Source organism: Rhinatrema bivittatum, chromosome 6 (assembly GCF_901001135.1).
Source record: "Rhinatrema bivittatum chromosome 6, aRhiBiv1.1, whole genome shotgun sequence".
NCBI lineage: Eukaryota > Metazoa > Chordata > Amphibia > Gymnophiona > Rhinatrematidae > Rhinatrema > Rhinatrema bivittatum.
In genome coordinates this window covers 72,639,158-72,659,262 of record NC_042620.1, presented here as the reverse complement: position 1 = coordinate 72,659,262, position 20,105 = coordinate 72,639,158, and the positions used below count along the sequence as shown (strand labels likewise).

The following is a 20,105-nucleotide window of genomic DNA, read 5'->3' as shown; positions in this document are numbered from 1 at the left end:
CAGATAGATGCTTGTAAGTCTTTAGAAAAGGCTTGATTCAAAATGGATTCTATCTTCCTGTCTTGAGGATCCTTTAGGGCAGTTCCTCCCTCCACAGAGATAGATAAGTTATTTTGAGTGTTACTCCCAAGACCAATATGTCTACACAGGGTATCTTGAGGAGATTTTTCTCTCCTCCAGGGATAGAGGGCATACCTTATTTATCACTCTACCCACTTTGAGCCACCCTTGGAGGTGTTCCAATTTTGACAGCACCATCCGCCTTAAGGCATGTAAAGGAAAAACTTTAGGAGACCAACTTATTCTCTGAGGAATGGGGTCTCCGTCTGCCATATCTTTGGGCTGGAATCTGTCCTCTTTAAGGCAGATAACATACTTGATATAAAGGCTGAAACCTCTTTTTTCCTGAACAGTCTGACTATTGTAAATTCCTTGTTGGGAAGCTCCAGGACAGCCATGATCTGAAGCGTTTCCTGACCAAGAGCCTTCTCTGGATACTTCAGTAGGAGTATGAACAGAAAGAGGTCCCTTGCTTGTCTATGGGGAGATTGTTTCTTGAGGTCCCAAAAGGAGAGGGTCCCCCTGGCTTTTGCAGGGCACAAAACGCCTGGTGCATCATTACTACAAATTCTGAACCAAAGCCTCTCTCTCTGTCAGGACCATACCGACATAGACGGTAATTCTAGCAGAGCCGGCCCTTTTATACTGGGAGCTGTGGGGCCAGGGCTTTCCCTGCCGCAGTGTCCATGGGAGGAACTATGGGGGCCTGCCCTCCTGGAGGCAATGAACTTCTCTCTCCTAATGTTCATTGGGCTGGCTCAATCAGTGAATCGTAGATGGATTGCTCTTCCCTAGCCAGTGGGGAAGGGATGTCTTCCTCATCCTCCTACAAATCTGGGTTGAGACCATCCTCCCAGGGCAGAAGAATTCTGCCACACTGAGGTGGTATTTTGTCCCACATCCCCCACATCTCCTGCCTTTGTGTATAGTGCCGGCAGGTTTACTGAGTGCTGTTATACTGTTTCCTGCATATGCCCAGTGGCAGTATTTACAGTTCCCGCAGCCGTGCCTGCCCTACATTACTCGCAGCATTAGTGCCACTGGCTGTGGCCACTCTTTTTAATTTTTTTTTTTAACAGGCTGCAAGAGCCATGAAAGTCCTGCCCCAATGTCCAGGAGGGAAAACACTGCAGGTAAGCACAGAGTCCCACTCTCCCTACCCCTGGGGCCTGCCATAATACAACTAATCTGTACGTTGTACAGCATATTCCTTCTCTCTCCCAGTTTTTGTTACTCTCCTTTTTTTTTTCAAGAACTTTATTGCTTCAAAAATAGTAGTTAGGAAGGGCAAAGAAAGGGAGAGGGGGAGAGAGGGGGGGCGGGCTTTGAGGACTCATTCTCTGAGTATTCACAGCAGCCTTTCACTGATTTACTAAAGAATCAAGGTAACCCTTCCCCTGAGGAGTACACAGTGCCCTAAAGTTACTGAGATTACACACATACACACAAACCACATGGGAGGAAGCTTGCACTGGGAAAATCAGTTCCGCGAGACTGCTGTAACAGGAGCAAAAGAGACTCCACCAGGCCAGGGCCTTACCTAGGCTCTGGGAGTTGTGAATGACCAGCCCTCACGTGTCCACAGGTGCAGGAGACAAGAGATTACTGGCAACTGCCTAGGGCCACACACCTTCCTTATAGTCCAGAGTGAGAGCATAAAAGAGGTGTGTCCTCTGTCTCCATCATCCTAGGAGAGGAGAAATCCCACGTATACGGACTGGTCTAGCAGGAACACCACAAAAGAATGCTTCTATAAGCTACATGTGCTAAAACAGCTCAGACCCCTCTTACACCATCATGATTACCGCTCAGTCCTCCAGGCCATACTGTTTTCAAAAATTGACTACTGTAATGCTTTACTCCTCGGCCTCCCTGCCTCCACAACTAAACCATTACAGATGATACAGAACGCCGCCGCTCGGATCTTAACCAATTCAAGGCGAAGAGACCATATCACCCCTATCCTCAAAAACTTACACTGGCTTCCCATCAACTATAGAATCCTGTTTAAGACCATGACCATTATCCACAAAACCATCTACCTTCAAATCTACACTCCAACTCAAAATTCCGCTCAACCTTCACTCCTCTGCAAGACCGATCAGAGCGGCATATAAAGGATCTCTAAACGAACCTCCCCACGAAATCCTCACTTCACCCCTCCATTAGGAAATGTGCACTGTCCACCGCCGGACCCTCCCAATGGAACTCATTACCACCAGAGCTTCGACAGGAACAATGCCCTTTCACCTTCAGAAAGAAACTGAAAACATGGCTTTTCAAACTAGCCTTCCCCTAACCAATTCATAATCCCCTGTCAGTTCTACTCTGTTCCATTGTAACTTCAGTAACTCTGGCGGCCCTCTGGCTCCAACCTATTATTAGGCAAGCCACTCTGATAGATTCGCAGCTCCTCCCCCCCCCCCCCCCCCCCTTCACTCACTGCCTGGTCTTTCTCCCCACCCTGACCTCGGCATTTCCCTTCCTACCCTTAACACCACCTCCGTCAATCCCGTATAGATTTACGCACCCCTGAAGAACTGACTGATCTCCTACTTGGTTACTCATCAAGTTAAGTTTATAATCTACTTATTGTTTTCACTATATTCACACTATGTTTAGCCAATTCTTCCTTGCTCTCTTGTCCCGAATTGCAACACCCTGTTTTTTGTAACTTCCTCCTACTCGTTTGGTTATCCCTTGTTATGCTGTAAACCGGTACGATAAGATATTTATCTTGAACATCAGTATATTAAAAGATTCTAAATAAATAAAATAAAAATAAATCTTTACTTCTAGTTTTAAAGGAATACATGAGTAGATTTTACATGTGTAATTTAAAGGCGCATTTACAAGCATAGGGGCGGATTTTAAGAGCCCTGCTCGGGTAAATCCGCCCGGATTTACCCGAGCAGGGCCCTGCACGCCAGTGCGCCTATGTTCAATAGGCCTACCGGCGCGCGCAGAGCCCCGGGACTCGCGTAAGTCCCGGGGTTTTCTGAGGGGGGCGTGTCGGGGGCGTGTCTGGGGGCGGAGCTGAGCGGTGCGCCGTTTTCGGGGCGGAACGCAGCGTTTCGGGGGCGGGCCACGCCCTCCGGAACCGCCCCCGGAGGTAGGCTGCGCGGCTCGGCGCGCACCGGCTACACGAAATCGGTAGACTTGCGCGCGCCGATCCAGGATTTTAGCGGCTACGCGCGTATCTACTAAAATCCCGCGTACTTTTGTTGGCGCCTGGAGCGCCAACAAAAGTACGCCAACAAAAGTACGCCAACGCGCCGTTTTTGAAAATCTACCCCATAGGTTGGGCATTTTCTAACATGTACACAGAAATGAAATAACCAGTTTTATTAATTAGTCTACCAGTTCACCTAGTCCATCTGCAGCTTATGAAGACCCTCCTGGCTGTTCAGCCTGAAATCCTTCCCCATTTCACCCAGACCCGCTCACCCAGTCTTTTTATCACTTTTAGTATGTTTGCGATCAGTTACTCCAGATATTGAGCAGGAGTAAGATGCCACATTTACATGTATAAATTGCTTATAAAATATCAACTTACTCACGTAAATATTGGCCCCTCCCTGGACCACCCCTGACCCACCCCTTTTTTTATATGCTTAAATTTATTTGCAGACCCTGATTTACACATGTATGTTGAGGTTTCAAATTTAGCATATACTCATGTATATGCTATTTTTAACACATGCAACTTTGGAAAATTCACCTTTAGTTATTTTAGAGAAAATGCGTTCTACTAGTTGAAGGACTTTTAAGTGTTTTAATCAAAATTATATGTAAGAACTTTACACTTTTCATTGTTTGTTAAAAAAAAGGAAGCTTGCTTTATTTTTAAACAATGGTCAGTGAGAAGCCGTGGCAATTAGTTAACATACCTCTGCTACGCGTTATATCACAATGTGGTGAAGGAGGGACGGCAGTGACCTTAATGTGCTTCCACCATCTTCTGTAACATGATGGCTGACACTTTCCATCAGCTATCTAAAGAAAAAATATTAGGTTAAATAACCAATATTCAAAGTTCATTTCAAGGAAGAACTTTATAACTGAGCACTTACCTATTCCCATTCTCTTCTACCCCTCCCCCTTACTCATGCCCCTTGTCCTTTTTACCCCCTCTAAAATACTATACAAACACTGGTAAACATGGGCACCACAGATTTCAGTAAGATGTGTTAAAGGTCTTATTTTCTTTTCAGTTATCAGAATTTACATGCTCTTTTTTGCATGTGTCAATTCCCAGATTATACAAATTATTTGGATTTCTATAGTTCCTGACATTCAAACAGAATCCAACATGCTTTGCGATATGTTGTGTCAAAACATAGTTGTATCTGGTTCCAAAGAGAGGAGAGGAGAAAGAATATTATTATTACCCCTTTACCATGGGTCACAGAGAAAATCATAAGTAAAGAGGAGATCAAAACTCACATCCTAAGATTCTTCTTTTAGTTCAGTGGTCATAACCGCTAAACCATACCTTCTCTAGTATTTCTAGAGATCCAAAAGGAAACTCTTTATCTATGTAGAACCTTCATCAGGTCTGATATGGGCTAGCTAATTTCACTAGAACAATGATCTTAACTATAGACGATGGTTTCCAAATCCTTAGGGCCAGATTTTAAAAGGGTTACGAGCATAAGTTACACGTGTAACCCTTCTAAAACGCCCCTGCGTGCGCCGAGCCTATTTTGCATAGGCTCGGCGGCACGCGCAAGCCCCGGGACGCACGTAAGTCCCGGGGCTTGCAAAAAGGGGCGGTCAGGGGCGTGGCCAGGGGGCGTGGCGAGTGCACGTAAGTTACTACTGCCCAGAGGCAGTAGTAATTTTTCGAATAAAGGTGGGGGGGGGGGGGGTCTAGATAGGGTCGGGGGGTGGGTTAGGTAGGGGAAGGAAGTGGAAGGTGCGGGGAGTGGAAGGAAAGTTCCCTCCGAGGCCGCTTCGATTTCGGAGCACCCTCAGAGGGAACGGGCAGCGCACGCAAGTTGCACAAATGTGCACGAACAAAAGTACGCGCGCGCGCTCTTTTTTAAAATGTACCCATTAGTGTGGGCAGCACTTAGAGAATAAATACACAAGTACGCTATTTAGCTCCCTCCACATTAGATGAAACTCGTCACTTTCATAACCTTAAAGAACTTTCAGGACAGAACTGGAGCTTTTTCTGTAACTTTACTAGAGAATTGTCTGATGTGCTGATGCTCGAAATGCTGGGGATTCAAGTGAAATACACAATGCATAGAGCAAAAATAATGGAAATACAAGCAAAATATTGGACCCAGGGAGGATAACTTTACATATGTATACGGTCGCATGCAGATCTAACCCAGTATTTTATAACCTATGTGCATCATATATAAGTGGCTTATAAAATACATGTAAATTTACCCTACAACATGTAAAAGATACGAGCAAATAGATATTCGTTAGCTGAAAAAGTTCTGACTTATCCGCCTAAGTGGCGGTTTTGCTGCTACTTAGCTGGATTCTAAGACTTATCCACTATCCTACTTAGACCTGGATGTATTAAACCGCAATATTTTTTCGGTTGAAAGAGTCCCACTATTGCGGTGGGGGGGGGTCACCACAATAGTGGGGGCTTCTCTCCTGAAAAATCATTGCAGTTCTATGGTGCATTCTTTTGTTTCATGGTCAAACACTGTGGGACAAAAGTACGTGGCTAACAGCCTTTTAGGTGTGATGGCAGCCCAAACCTCAATGGACCACCATTGCCTTAAAGGTCCGCTGCCAAAAGCAAACGTTTGCTGTGGCTAAAAACAAAAAAAAAAGCTTGAGTGGGGATCAGGGCTGACCCCTGGCTCAACCTGGGGCTGCCACTCAAAAACGGGCCCGACTCCTCAAAGGTTTAAAAAAGCAACTATTTCACATGCAATGAAGACGCACCAAAAGGTTGACTTTAAAGTAATTTGGGTTTGGGGGATACCCCCACCCACTCTACCCCAATAGTAAAATAACCTTATTGGCATATAATGCTCCCCCCGGGGCACCCCTCCTCCCCAAAGATATAACTAAAAATCATTAGGGTTCAATGGGGGAGTCCCCTCCCTCCCCTCCCCAAATGTATCCAAAAAGTCATTAGGGTTCCAGAGAGGCCCCCGCTTAAAAATTAGATGAAGGTCCCGCAATGGGGCCGGGGCATTGCCTAGCACCCAGTCCAGTTAATGCCATTTTTCAAAATGGCGCTGACCTTGCCACTATCATGTGACAAGAGCAAGGTCTGGGCAAAACACTTTCAAAGTCTAAAACACTTCTCTTCTGTAGAGGTGATGAGTCCCTGCTGCTCTTCCACTTCAGGGTAAAGAGTACCCAGGTCTTCTCACCCTGGGTTCGGGTAAGTGCATATAGTTAACTTTAAGTTTAGAATGGCATGTTTTCAGATGTTGTCTAGAAACAGCTGAAAACACACAGGGAAAATTAGTGGGCAATAACTGGAGAAACTAATGATAAAGAATCCCTTTGAACAAACAGCTGAGGAAGGAGGTGACAATTTTTGCACCAATAAAAGAAAAAATATACAAGTTATTAAACTCACAAAATAATGTTTATACTGTATGTCTTTGGTACAGTGAGAGAGAGGAAGTGCAGCTTCTGCTATGTTCAGTAACATTACTATCTCTCTGTAAGGGGAGTGAACCCTTGTGCTGTGGCGTTATTGGCACATCCTAGTAGAAGAACTCACTAGACCCAAGCCAACAGCTGTTGGATGCACCCTGGGCCGGGATAGAGCAGGAGCTTCACCTATACCAACCCCATTACCTGCAGGTTGAGTCTTTGGGTTCCAGGGGCTGGCAGGACTTAGGAGATTGTCCCATATGAGAATATTTGGGGTCAAACTGAGGTCAGGGCAGGCAGCAACCAGACAGTTACTGGGTTCAGGCCGAGGGTCAGGGCAGGAAGCAAGCAAGGCACAGTCAAGTTCCGTAACAGGGGTCATGGTTAACAGCAGGCAAGAGAGCAGTCCAGGTCTGAAGCAATGGTCAATGGCAGGTGGCAGGCAAGAGAGCAGTCCAGGTCTGAAGCAATGGTCAGTGGCAGGCAATAGAGTAGTCTAGATCTGAAGAAAAGGTCAAAACTGAGAAGCAAGCAGAGAGAAACGGTCAGGCAGTATGAGGTACTGAGACAGGACACACATAGAATAACCAAGGAGGGCTGGGCAAGGTGAGGCAATGGAGAGGCAAAAAGGAGGAGAGGAGACAAGGAACCAGCAGGAAGATTAAGAAGCAAGGCACAGGAACACAGAGCAACACGCACTTCATGGTAAGGCAGGAGACCAGTTGCTGAAGCACCAGATGGGAACAGGCCCCAAATTAAATACCCAGCCAGCACTGACATCATCTGCATGCAACATCATCCATTTCCCATCATGGAGCCTGTAAAAACGAGAGAAAGTGCATTCGCCCACACCCATGGTCATGCGTGATAGTGGCGGCATCTGTGCTCCAAAAAAGCAGGAATGGCATCTGGGGGCCCATCGGCATTACAAGGTGAGTGTGGCCAGTTGCAGGGCCTTCCCACAGCCGTCCAAACGTTGCACTCTCTTTACTTGTCCTGTATTAATTACACAGGAAAATGGTTAAAAATGACACTTTATATTCTGTTATTGTCAGGAGACCTCTGTAATAATAAACTCTGGTACTTTCTTATCTATCTCTGCCTGATGGTGTATATCCTTGGTAGTTTACAATAATAGTGTGTTGGAAGTCTGATTTCCCAGAGTCCCTGGGAAATGGCAGATTGGCCACCAGACTGTTTCAGCAGACAGGTATTTGGATCATAGTTTTCCAAGTGTGAGAAGAAAACTTTCTAAATTCCAGAAAATTCTTGTTGGGATTAAAGAGAGTAAGGAACTGTAATTTTGCTTATTGAAATGCTAAAGAACTGTTTCCTGATTTATGTAATATTTTATTATCTACATATCTGGTAAACAGTAGTTTGATTTTGTTGTGGAGCACAACTTTTGGCTTGATTAATGAGAGACTAAGAACTGATTTCTTTGGACCTAGCAATTGTGCTGATTTGCACTGGAGAAGCCCGATTCCAGGACTGTAGTGAGTTGGCTAGTGCTTTACAGTACTCAAAGATGGCCCATTGCCTGTTGCAGGGAGGACCCTGAATAAAGGGGACTACATAACTAAAGGAGCTTACAGACTTCATTGGAAAAAGTTTGGATTCCAATCTCTAGCACATAAGGCAAGCATACCTCAAATGTTAATGGCAGCAGCAATGTGTAGCGCTGTAAGATAGGACAAGGGTCATTGTGAGATATTTATTTATTTTTTATATACAGACATTCGATCTGAGATATCACATCGGTTTACATTCAGATAGTGTAGGTATTTCCCTATCCCCAGAGGGCTTACAATCTAAGTTTTGTACCTGAGGTAATAGAGGGTAAAGTGACTTGCCCAAGGTCACAAGGAGCGACAGCGGGACTCGAACCCTGGTCTCCTGGTTCAGAGCCCACTGCTCTAACCACTAGGCTGTGAGAGGCACAAAAAAAAAATTTCAGAGTTTGAAGATCAAAGTTAACAAAACTCATCTTCTCCATTAAATGTATTTCTGCAAACGGAACATTTTGGAGTTGAAGATTAATTGTAATTATTTCAGCATTCCTCAATATTTAGTCTCTAGCTTCAAGGGAAGGCAGATCTGCAAAACTGCCCTTACATGTCCAATACATGATTTGCTAGTGTATTACAGGGAAGATATGTGCATAATATTTTGCAGTTATAATTTGTATGAAGGATTAAAAAAAAGAGGATAAACCACTGATCTTTGGTATAGTAAGTATATTTATTATTTGAAAGCCTTGTCAAGTCAGGAAGCGTAAAGTCACCTATGTATAAGTCAGTTACATATTAAATTACCAATTTAGTGGTTACAAGTTATTACATTACTTGATATGTTTCTATGACATAGTTTATTTTGTCATAATGAAAGATTAACATTTCCATCAATCACTCATCTATATTTAGTTACAAGTATTCTTCAATCCCAAAACCGGATTTAGGCATAGGCAAGTGTTTAGGGTGCCAAATTTTGAAAGCTCCAAATATCTAAGCCAAGTAAAATCCTGCTCCCTACCTGATATGGGGATGTGGCCCTCTCTTTCTCCCCTCTCCCTTCCTGCTCTCCAGTCCTGTATATCCGCACCAAAATCTTAAATCAGGCAGTGAAATGATGTAAGAGGCTTCTTTGTATTATTAGGCCAACTCAACTGTTTCCAGAGATGTGTGGCTGATTTGTGGTCTAAAAGATGTGTGAACCAGCCCTCTGGTGCAATGCACTGCGGGATTATAAGGATGTAGTGCAAAGTTCTAGTGGCCATAAAAGGGTCTTGGATACATAGTCACCCATGGAGAAGGATGTGAATCGTAGAAAGTGCCCCAGGCCCCACATTGCTATGGTAGCTCCACCCCCAGGACAATAATTTCCTGGTAGCGCCTGACATCACTACCTTCTCCCTCCTATCCCACAGCTGCTGGTCAGCCCTACCTGGATGCTTTACAGGTTGTGACAATTTTTATTGAACATAGGAATTATCCAAAGATGCTATACATCAATTTTCAGAACCACAAGGGGTCCCTTTTGAAAAAGAAATCCATGTGATTTCAAAAAATCATGTGCAAAGGGCTGGCCTGGTGATTCAGTACTGCCATGCAAGGAACCTGCCCCAGCTCAGGTCTTCTGCTCCCCGGGGCACAGCTGTGGTGGGAGGGGGGACAGGAGGGAATCTCTACCATTGTACAATGGCAACTCCTAGTGGTCAGACAGAGAGTCCATGTTAGCCAGGATCTGTAGGAGCTGTGGTTTCTGAACCTTGGCAATAGGCTGTCAGAGCAAAATAAGGAGGGAGATCTTACACATGCGGAAAAGCCAGAGTAATCACAAATTAATGTTCTTGTTATTACAGCTAACAGAGGCTGATTACAACTGAGCTGGAAGCCCAAAGGAAGAGGAAGAAACCACTGGATCAAAAAGTGTATGTGTGTAACACTTTCTCTGGCTAATTCTTATGTTGGCCCAATTGAAAGTATCAGAACCCGCAAAGCACAAATATGTGAGGTAAATCACGCAAGAGTGATCTCTACAGCAGGGCTTCCCAAGCCTGTCATGGCGACCCTCCGGCCAGCCTGGTTTTCAGGATATACACAGTGACAATGCAGGAGATTAATTTGCATATACTGGAGTGTATACAAAATTATCTCATGTATATTCATTGCAGATATCCTGAAAATCGACTGGCTCTGGGGTCCTCAGGGCAGGTTTGGGAAGCCCTGATCTAGGGGACGATTGAGCAGAACAGATTTCAGCTGACACTCAACAAGCATTTACTTTTCCTCCTCCCGAGACTTATGTGACAGCCGTAAGAGTAAGGATTTTTAAAATTACATGTTAAGGCTTCATGAAGTACTTTAGTAAAGTACTATCTTTAGCTTGGATTCTTCCTGTGTTTTCTGATGCATGCCTGACTAGTTGCTCTCATTTCCAAGTGTTTTTGCCTTTTAGTGCCGCACTCATGCAAATTGTTGGTGCGTCTTCATTTGCATTACATATGTATTTAAATAGGATGAGGTGGATGGGACGGGAGGGTGGTGAGCTTTAGGAGGGAGGGTTTAGGGAACTCTGGGGTGAGGATCCTATTGCTTCTTGATCCTGAGGTGCACAAAAGAACAAATGTACCTCGTGGCTGGATTGATGATATTTTGTTGTTGTGGGGATCTCAATATGTATGTGTTATTGGAGGAAAAAGAGTTTGAAAATATACATTATATCTGTATTTGAAACAAAGATGTATGAGATATGTTGCGATTACTGCCCGCGGTGCCAATCCCGCGAGCAGACCTCTCACCTTCCTGCGCTGCCTTTCCCGTCGCGGCCGAGTAGCCGCCGAAGAGACACTGCTGACTTCTCTTCTGTCTTGCAGCTGGGAGCCGCTGAGATTGCCAACTTCCGCAGCCCGAACTGCCACTCTGCTTACCTCCCAAGCGGCCTGGAGGCCACCACTGCTGCCGCGTTTCGCAGCGAATGGAGCCTGCCATGGACTTCCCCCGATGTGGTCAGGTGACCGAGCCGGAACCATGCTGCTGTCTCTCTTCGCGACGGTGAGCCACCAAGTCTGTCTTATCTTCAGCGGCATGGAGCCACCACTGCTGGGGCCACCCTTAAGCCTACCTTCACGGCAGGGAGCCGCTAGAGCCTGCTTACTTTGCGGCAGAAGCGCCATCACCAGCCTGGCCCTGTTCCTGAGCTGCCTCTGTTCCTGCCTGCCTCTCTAGGTGCATGGCCGCGCCTCTCATCATGATTTAAAGGCCCCGCAGCCGGATATGCCCCGGGCCCCACCTGATGACATCATTCAGGGCATCTTCCTGTCAGCCCTATAAAAGGGTTTCTCCTTCAGTCTTGGTTTGCCTTCGGATCAGGTTTCACAGTCCAGATCCTCTGTGGTCTTCTCCTGCTTTGACGGCTCAGTCTTCATGTTCCTGGTGTCCTTGATGTCCTGGTCCTTCGTCACCTTGATGTTCCCAGTGTCCTGAAGCTCCTCTGTCTTGATGTTCCTGATGTCCTGGTCTAGTCCCTAGTCGGAGCTCCTTCGTCCATACCTCCAGATGTCTCCATGTTCCTGATGTCCGATGTTCCTTCTGACGCCTTTGTCTTCACCTCTGCCTCCAGTTCCTTGGTTCCTTGATGTCCACTTTCCCAGCGTGCCATTGTCGTGGTCCGTCACCAGCCCACGGGCGGGCTGTGTAGGGCGCCTCATGGTACAAGGCCATCTTCTCCTCCGCAGTGCAAGCCTCCAGAAGACGTCTGCTTGAATCCTGTCTCGAATCCTCAGTTGTCTGAGAATCCTGTATCTTCTATCCTGAGCTTGAATACTCTCCCTGTCTTCGGAGCCCTTTGCATTTGCGTCCATCCATGTCAAACTCTGTTTGAATCTGCTCTGCTTCAGCGTGGTCCGCGACCAGCCAAGGCGGCTATGTAGGGCACGCCCCAGTGCAGGACTCTTTGGGATCTTCGCCATGTTCCAGTCTCATCTACTCCACACCTCGTCTGGAGCCTACTTCGAGCCCAGCGTGGTCCGCGACCAGCCCCATGGGTGGGCTGTGTAGGGCACTATGCATCACAGTCAACCCAGCACTTTGATCCTGACTCCTCGTCTACTGTGCCTTGATCCTACGTCTTCATCCCAGTATCCTTGCTTGAATCTACTAAGTAACTTGAGTCTTCGTCCAAGTGTCCTTGCCTGAGCCTTCATCCAGAGTCTTCCATGTTCCAAGGCCTCCATCTACCCTCATCCTCTGTCCGGCCTGCCGCCTATTGCCGTTATTCAGCGGCAGGTCCGAAAGGGCTTGGAACGGTCGGAGGACTCCACCATTGCGTTGTTGGTTTTCCTGAGGTGTGCAGGTCCAGTAGAGGGTCAGACCTTCAATCTCCTTGTCTTCGTTCCAGCCTTGTTCTGCTCCTTGTCTTTGTTCCAGCCTTGTTCCGCTCCTTGTCTGCCCGTGCTTGCATCAGCTCACCTCTTGCTGTGCTCTCGGGGCTCCTCCCTGAGTGGCTTGGCGATCCAAGGGCTCACATCTCCCGCCAGAAGCGACCACGCCTCCGCGCTCGTAACAAGATACATTTGTACTTTGGTTAATTCTAAATGTCTTTGAACTTACATAAATAGGTTTGGGGTTTTCAAGGCTAGTATGGGTCAAAAACCCTCTAGTTTTGAATATCTGGACCAAAGAAAAAGTAGTAGTAACTTTTTTTAAATCCCACAAACTGATTTAATAGGAGTACCAGTTAAAAAATAAAATAAAATAAAAATTAGTAACAAAAATCCAATCCAAAGTAAAAAAAGGATTCAATAAACTTGCATAAAATGAGAGCAAACAGCTATTTCTTGAGTTTTTCTGGTCAGGCCTCTTGCTCATTGTTTCCCAACCTTGTCCTCAAGGCACATCTAACCAGCCTGGATTTTAGGCTAGCCACAATGAAGATGCACAACATATCACACACACAACTATTATAGATATCATGAAAAGCTGGTTAGAAACCACTTCTCTAGCTTAGGTCACTAAAAAGTGCATCAGCAGCTTTACAGACTGTCTATATCCAGAAGTGGACAAAATATTCTAGGTGAGAGCTCACAAATCACCTGCACAGAGGGGTTATCACTTCACTTTTGCCTGCAGGTTGTCTTTCTATGCACCCTAGCAGCCTTATCACACTGTTTCACTACTGAGATCATCAGACATGATCACCCCAAGGTTTCTCTCCTTGTTGGCGCCCATCAGTTTCTCACACTCCATTGTATACTTGCTTCCTTGCATTTTCTGCATTCTCAAATGCATTAATTTGCACTTTATTGCACTAAATCTTAACTGCTGAACCCTGACCCACTATTTGAGCTTTATTAGATCAATTCTCATTCTATCTACTCCCTCCACTCTGCTGCAGAACTTAGTGTCACCTGCAAAAAAGAAAAAAAATCGTTTAACCCCTCCACGATATCTCCCAGAAAGATATTCAATAGAACAGTAGACAGATCCTTGAGACACTTCACCAGTCACCTTTCTTTCCTCAAAGTGAATTCCATGTACATTACCCTCTGTTGTCTAGCCCTCAAATGCGCTGTCTATGTGGGAAAGTATCAAAAAGTTTGCTGAAATCCAAGCAAGCAACATCCAGGATACATTTTTGACATTGCTTTAAACAAACTGCATTCTCAAAGCAAAAATCCCATTTATTCTCAGGCTGTACTTCGTGTAATTCACGTTTGATCTCTGCCACACTCATCTGCCCACTTCTCACGACTTGGAACACATTTTGTAAGCTTATCTGTCAGTGATACTAGGTGGCAAGCATTATTTGTCAGTGCTGGACAGTATGTGGAAGACCTCCACGGGGGTAAATGAGGAATTTAATTCAGACAATAGCTAACTTTTATGGTCCAATGTACTGATACCCCGACATTAGGAAAAAAACGTTAAGGACTGCTTCTACAGCCAACTTTGAAAGCAAAGCCCATTCAAGCAGCATTGTCTGAATTATCAAGGCTGCTGACCATGTAAAAATGTTGCTAGTAGTATTATTATCACCCTTAACATAAGGCTTGGGGTAACCTGCACGGAGCGGCAGTTGCTACCATAAGAAACTTGCTGGGCAGACTGGATGGACAATTTGGTCTTTTTCTGCCACCATTTCAATGTTACTAAGTAGGATTCAACTGCTCTAATGCACATCCCAAGCAAATTTATTCAGAAATGTTCATTAAAATGTCAATGCAGCATCAAAACTAATGCCAAATCCATTGCCCTTACTTTATAGTTTTCCACCAAAGGAGTACAGAAATGAAATAACTTGGTACCTCTGATTCATAAAGGGGCCAGTTCTTCAGTTACAAAAGAGATAAAAGATCTCTCTGCTGTTATCTACCAGAAGGTACTTGCAGGCATGAAAGAATACATTTGACTGGACACTTTTCTCTTAAAAGCAGTACAGTCACACCAGTAAATTCATACAAAAACTAAACTTTGTTTCAATATGATTTTAATTTATGTGTGGTAAAATTACCTACTAGCCATCCCTCTTCAGCTCTGTTTAATTCCATCTGCAAACCTCTCTAATCTCTTTTATTATATCACTTTATTATTAGTGCTTTTAAATTCATTTTCTCCCAGTCAACAAACTTGGATACAGAGGGACATTTGCTTATCCAGAACACATTGTGTACTCTTTGAGTTGACTGTGACTCAAGCAGATCACTGCCTTCTGATAAACATTGCACTACAAATTACTGGTCAATAAAGCATTCGTCAACTAGATGGCCATAAGAAGCTTTAAATTAAAAAGGTACAATTTTTTTTTTTTTTTTTTTTTTAGAGAAGGCCGCTCAATCAGTTCTTCACACAAAGACATGAAGTTCCTCAGGTTATTTCTGAAACAGTAAATTCATATTGAACACATTATTTAAGCGAGCAGCAGGATCTGTACTAATGCTGCTGCTGCTGCTGCTGCAATACAAGACTGAAGCAAATCTAAAAATGAGAGAGAGGCTGCAGGTACAGCCTCTATGATATCTTGTTATTTAAAAGGATGTCACATAACAGGGGCTCTGGAGTCCGTGGCACAGAACCCACATGTAGCTCTCCAACGTCTTCTGTGTGGACAGTGCACAACAGAGTCAGCATAATGAAGTGGTGCTCTCCCTAATATTCTACCATTTAACCAAGGAAATCAGTGAGCATAGAGGCTTTGGATGAGGTTCACTGATCAGGTAACTCCTTTAGAAGCAAAGGTTGAACAACACTTTACCTTTATGTACTGAAACTGAAAATGTGAGTCATTTCCAACTAGCACTTCATGCAGTATCACAGAGTTTTTACATCTGGGTTTCTGCTACCATTCCCTTGAAACAAAGGGAAACCACAGTGAACACTAACCAATGGTTACTTGTGAACAGGTCCATTTTAATGCAGCCCACAAGGGAATCCTGGTTGCAGGGTGTTTCTCCTGGAGAGAGGGTTAAGAAGGCAGGTCCCAGAGAGGATAAGAGGCCCCAGATAAGACTAGGAGAAAGTAGGAGCTTTGTTAAATGTCTTATGTGTATAAAGTGCTGCATTTCTGTTTCCAGCACTGCTGAGGTAAACAAACTTTTGTTTTGTAAATTTTTGATTGTAATAAAAACTGCAAAAGGATAGCCAGAGTCCAGACTCAATCTGTTCTCTGGCAAGCCAGAGACCACTCACGACACAGGGTGCCTCACAACCCTGGAAATATTCACCAGCGATGTACAGTATTAAAATATTCATATAAATAAACCACCTTTGAGAAAAAAAATTCAGAGTTCACACAAACAAACAAACAAAAAATCTACCTATTTGTAAGCTCTCAACCCAGATGCAGATACAATCGAAACACAGAACAATGTCAGACAATAACAAATTTGAATAAGTACACAAATGACAGGTGTTGTGCATTTTTATTAATTGTAACAAAAATTATATATATATATATATATATATATACACACATATACCAAAAAGACTATACAGACCCATGATTATATTGGGGTACTGCCATGGCAGTGTGCCGTGTGTTTAGTGGGGATCCTGTATGATGGTCTCTTTCAATACTTATTTATTCTATATAAAATAATCTGGGTTGAGAGCTCAGAGATTATATGTGTGCTGCGGCAGTCAAAAAAGCAAACAGAATGTTGGGAATTATTAGAAAGGGAATGGTGAATAAAACAGAAAATGTCATAATGCCTCTGTATCGCTCCATGGTGAAACCGCACCTTGACTACTGTGTACAATTCTGGTCGCCGCATCTCAAAAAAAGATATAATTGCGATGGAGAAGGTACAGAGAAGGGCTACCAAAATGATAAGGGGATATGAGGAAAGACTAAAAAGGTTAGGACTTTTCAGCTTGGAGACGAGACGGCTGAGGGGGGATATGATAGAGATGTTTAAAATCATGACAGATCTAGAACGGGTAAATGTGAATCGGTTATTTACTCTTTTGGATAATAGAAAGACAAGGGGGCACTCCATGAAGTTAGCATGTGGCACATTTAAAACTAATCGGAGAAAGTTTTTTTTTTACTCAACGCACAATTAAACTCTGGAATTTGTTGCCAGAGGATGTGGTCAGTGCAGTTAGTATAGCTGTGTTTAAAAAAGGATTGGATAAGTTCTTGGAGGAGAAGTCCATTACCTGCTATTAAGTTGACTTAGAAAATAGCCACTGTTATTTCTAGCAACGGTAACTTGGAATAGACTTAGTTTTTGGGTATTTGCCAGGTTCTTATGGCCTGGATTGGCCACTGTTGGAAACAGGATGCTGGCCCAGTATGGCATGACCCAGTATGGCATGTTCTTATACATGTTTGACATTGTCAAAGTGCCAGCCATGGGTATTTTTCTACATATCTAGTCCTCTTTTTCAAATTCATCAGGAATTTTGGAGAAATTTTACTGTTGTTGTAACAGTACATGGTTGGTCAGAACTTTGCATAACATGTTCTGGAACTATATGCTCCCAGATCAGGTTTTAAATAAGGATCAAAGAGTGGCCAATTATATGGCAAAAATAGCCCGACATTTTGGGAGAAAACAGCTATTAATATAAAAACAATTATTTGCTCCTTATAAAGTGATGGCAGTTATATTTTAATGCTCACACAAAAAAATCTACTTTTATTAGTGTAATAAGAATCTGCAACATCTTTTATGATCTGCAAAGTTGCAAGAGAAGCATGATACTTTAAATATTGTGAAGTTCTCTTTGCTTATCGTCTACCCCACAAAACAAGCTTTCACATTAATTTGAATACCTGTGCACACTAACTCTTCATCAGGATTTACTTTCTTGAAAACTTGTTTAAACACTTTTCTGAGACATTGAATTCCAACATTGCAATTTTCTTTTTTTTTTTTCTTTTTTTTTTTGAGGTCACAACCTTGGTAATCTCTTTTTTTTTTTTTTTTAAGTTGAAAGTTCAAAACAGAAATGTCAAAAAGCAAATTACAACTATGTGGGTACAAACAGTGCTTGAGAAAAGACATCACAAAATGCTAACGACCTGAAAAATTCACCCTCAAGACACCAAAGTGTCATCCCCACTCATAAATAAATTAGCCACTAATAACACACTACCAGCTGTAGACAAATTATATCACCACCCATAACTGATTTATTTAGCTCTGGTGCCAGAATACTATACTGGTTTCACAAGCTATTATACAGAGTGGTGCATCAATCAATAGAGAGTTACATAACAGAGCCCAGCACAGAACCGATGTCAAAAATACACTTATGCACAGAAACACATTTTCCCCCAACATTACCTAAGCAGCCGCATCATAAAATTTGTACTGGGAATGCAGCAAACCTGCCAGAAGGACAGGGTACCAGGGAAAAATGGGGAAAACATGGCACCAGGAAGAAGCAGTGCCGGCACATCCCAATTGGCAAACTAAGTCGCCTAGGGTGCCAGCCATTGGGGGAGCCTGTCTAAGTGAATGAGGTTGGGGCCAGAGACAAATATGGGGCCTGGACCGGAGCGGGAAGGAGGCGGGTGCAAGGCAGAAGGTTCACCTAGAGCACCTAATACCCTTTCACTGGTCCTAGGAAGAAGAAAGGTTTGCAGAGGTCTTCTGAGGCCAGAAAAGCATTCTTCCTGGTGAGGATGACAGCCTAAGACTCCACTCCTTTCCAAGTGTCCGAGGTGACAACCAAAAGTGCTTTTCTTTATATCACAAAATTGAACCTCCATAGAAACTCTAAACAACCAATGTGTTGACCAATGTTGCCAAGAACAAAACAGTCCAGGTATATATAAATGATAGGAACCTTTAACTTAAGTAACCATTTTTCACTGTTCTAGCTCAAGAGAAGAAAATTACTTATGACTGCAGCCTCTTTAAATAAAGGTGAGAGCACAAGAATAGGTGAGAAATAATTATTCACCCTCGGAGCCTGTAAACAAAGAGGTTTCAAATTAAAATAATAAATTAGAAAGGTAAAACAATAAGGACATTTAAGAAATAATTAATTTTTTTAGTACAAGTCTTATTGAAGTCATTGCTGACTGCTCAGTTGCCATCTTTGTTTTCTAACAGAGGATATAATACTGACAGAGGTCCATATTCAAAAGTAATTTAAAATACTGTATAGATCTCTATCTGCATTTAGAGTATTCTCCCCTGTCTTCCCAAACAGAGGAAAACAAGGGAGAATACTTAGTGAAAGTGAAGGAGATAAAGAAAGAAATCAGGAAAGCAAAAGGTCAGATGGAAGAAAGTATTGCCAAAGAAGTAAAGTGAGGTAACAAAACATTTTTACGATATATTAAAGAAAGGAGGATGGCTTGAAGTAGTATAGTGAAACTGAAAGGTGACAAAGAGCAATGTGTGGAGAAAGATGAGTTAAAAATAGAAATATTAGACAAATACTTCAGTTCTGTGTTCACTAAAGAAGACCCTGGAGATGGACCACTGCTGGTTGACAAAACCATGAATGGCAGTGGGGTAGATGCAACCCCGTTTACAGAAGAGAATGTATGAGAAGAGCTAGGAAAACTGAAAGTGGACAAGGTCATGGTGCCAGATGAGGTACATTTCAGGAAACTGAGGGAACTCAGAGATGTGTTGGGAGGTCCATTGAAAGACCTGTTCAATAGATCCCTGGAAATGGGAGTGGTGCCACAAGATTGGAGAAAAGTGGTGAAGGTCCCACTTCACAAGAGTGGTAGCAGTGAGGAGGCTGAAAACTACAGGCTGGTTAGCCTCACCTCAGTGGTTGGAAAATTAATGGAGACTCTGCTGAAGGAAAGGATAGTGAACTATCTACAATCCAGTGGATTGCTGGACCTAAGGCAGCATGGATTCACCAGGGGAAGGTCCTGTCAGACAAACCTGATTGATGTTTTTCATTGGGTGACCAGAGAATTGGATCAAGGAAGTTTGCTCAATGTAATTTACTTGAATTTCAACAAAGCTTTTGATATGGATTTGCATAAGAGGCTCGTTAATAAAATGAGAAGCTTGAGAGTCGGCGCAAAGGTGCTGAAGTGGATTACAAACTGGTTGACTAACAAGAGACAGTGTGTAACACTAAATGGAACCTGTCCTGAAGAGAAAATGGTGTTAAGAAGAGTGCCACAGTGATCAGTTTTGAAACTGGTTCTGATCAATATTTTTCTGAGTGACATTGCGGAAGAGATAGAGGGTAAAGTTTGTCTATTTTCAATTCTACTAAGATCTGCAACAGAGTGGACATGCCTAAAGGGGTAGGAGAGACTGAATAGTGATTAATATGCAGGGACTGGGAGAGGGACCTTGGCAGCAAAGCAATGCAACAAGGCAATAGTTAAAGCCAGAAGAATGCACAGAGAGAGAGAAATAACTAGCAGGAAAAAGTAGGCGATAATGCCCTTGTACAGGTCCTTGGTGAGTCCTCACCTGGAGTACTGTGTTCAGTTCTGGAGCCCGCATCTCAAAAAAGAATAAGACA

At 43.6% G+C, this 20,105-nt stretch overlaps 1 protein-coding gene across 2 annotated transcripts in view; it reads right to left on the bottom strand.

The window, feature by feature from the left end:
* The window catches only part of LYPD6B (LY6/PLAUR domain containing 6B), a 301,641-nt gene that overhangs the window by 237,976 nt on the left and 43,560 nt on the right, over nucleotides 1-20,105 (bottom strand). For both annotated transcript variants that reach the window (XM_029605445.1, XM_029605444.1), the window contains exon 2: nucleotides 3,951-4,056. The gene's annotated coding sequence lies outside the window, so the exon portion shown is untranslated. The remainder of the gene's footprint in view (nucleotides 1-3,950; nucleotides 4,057-20,105) is intronic.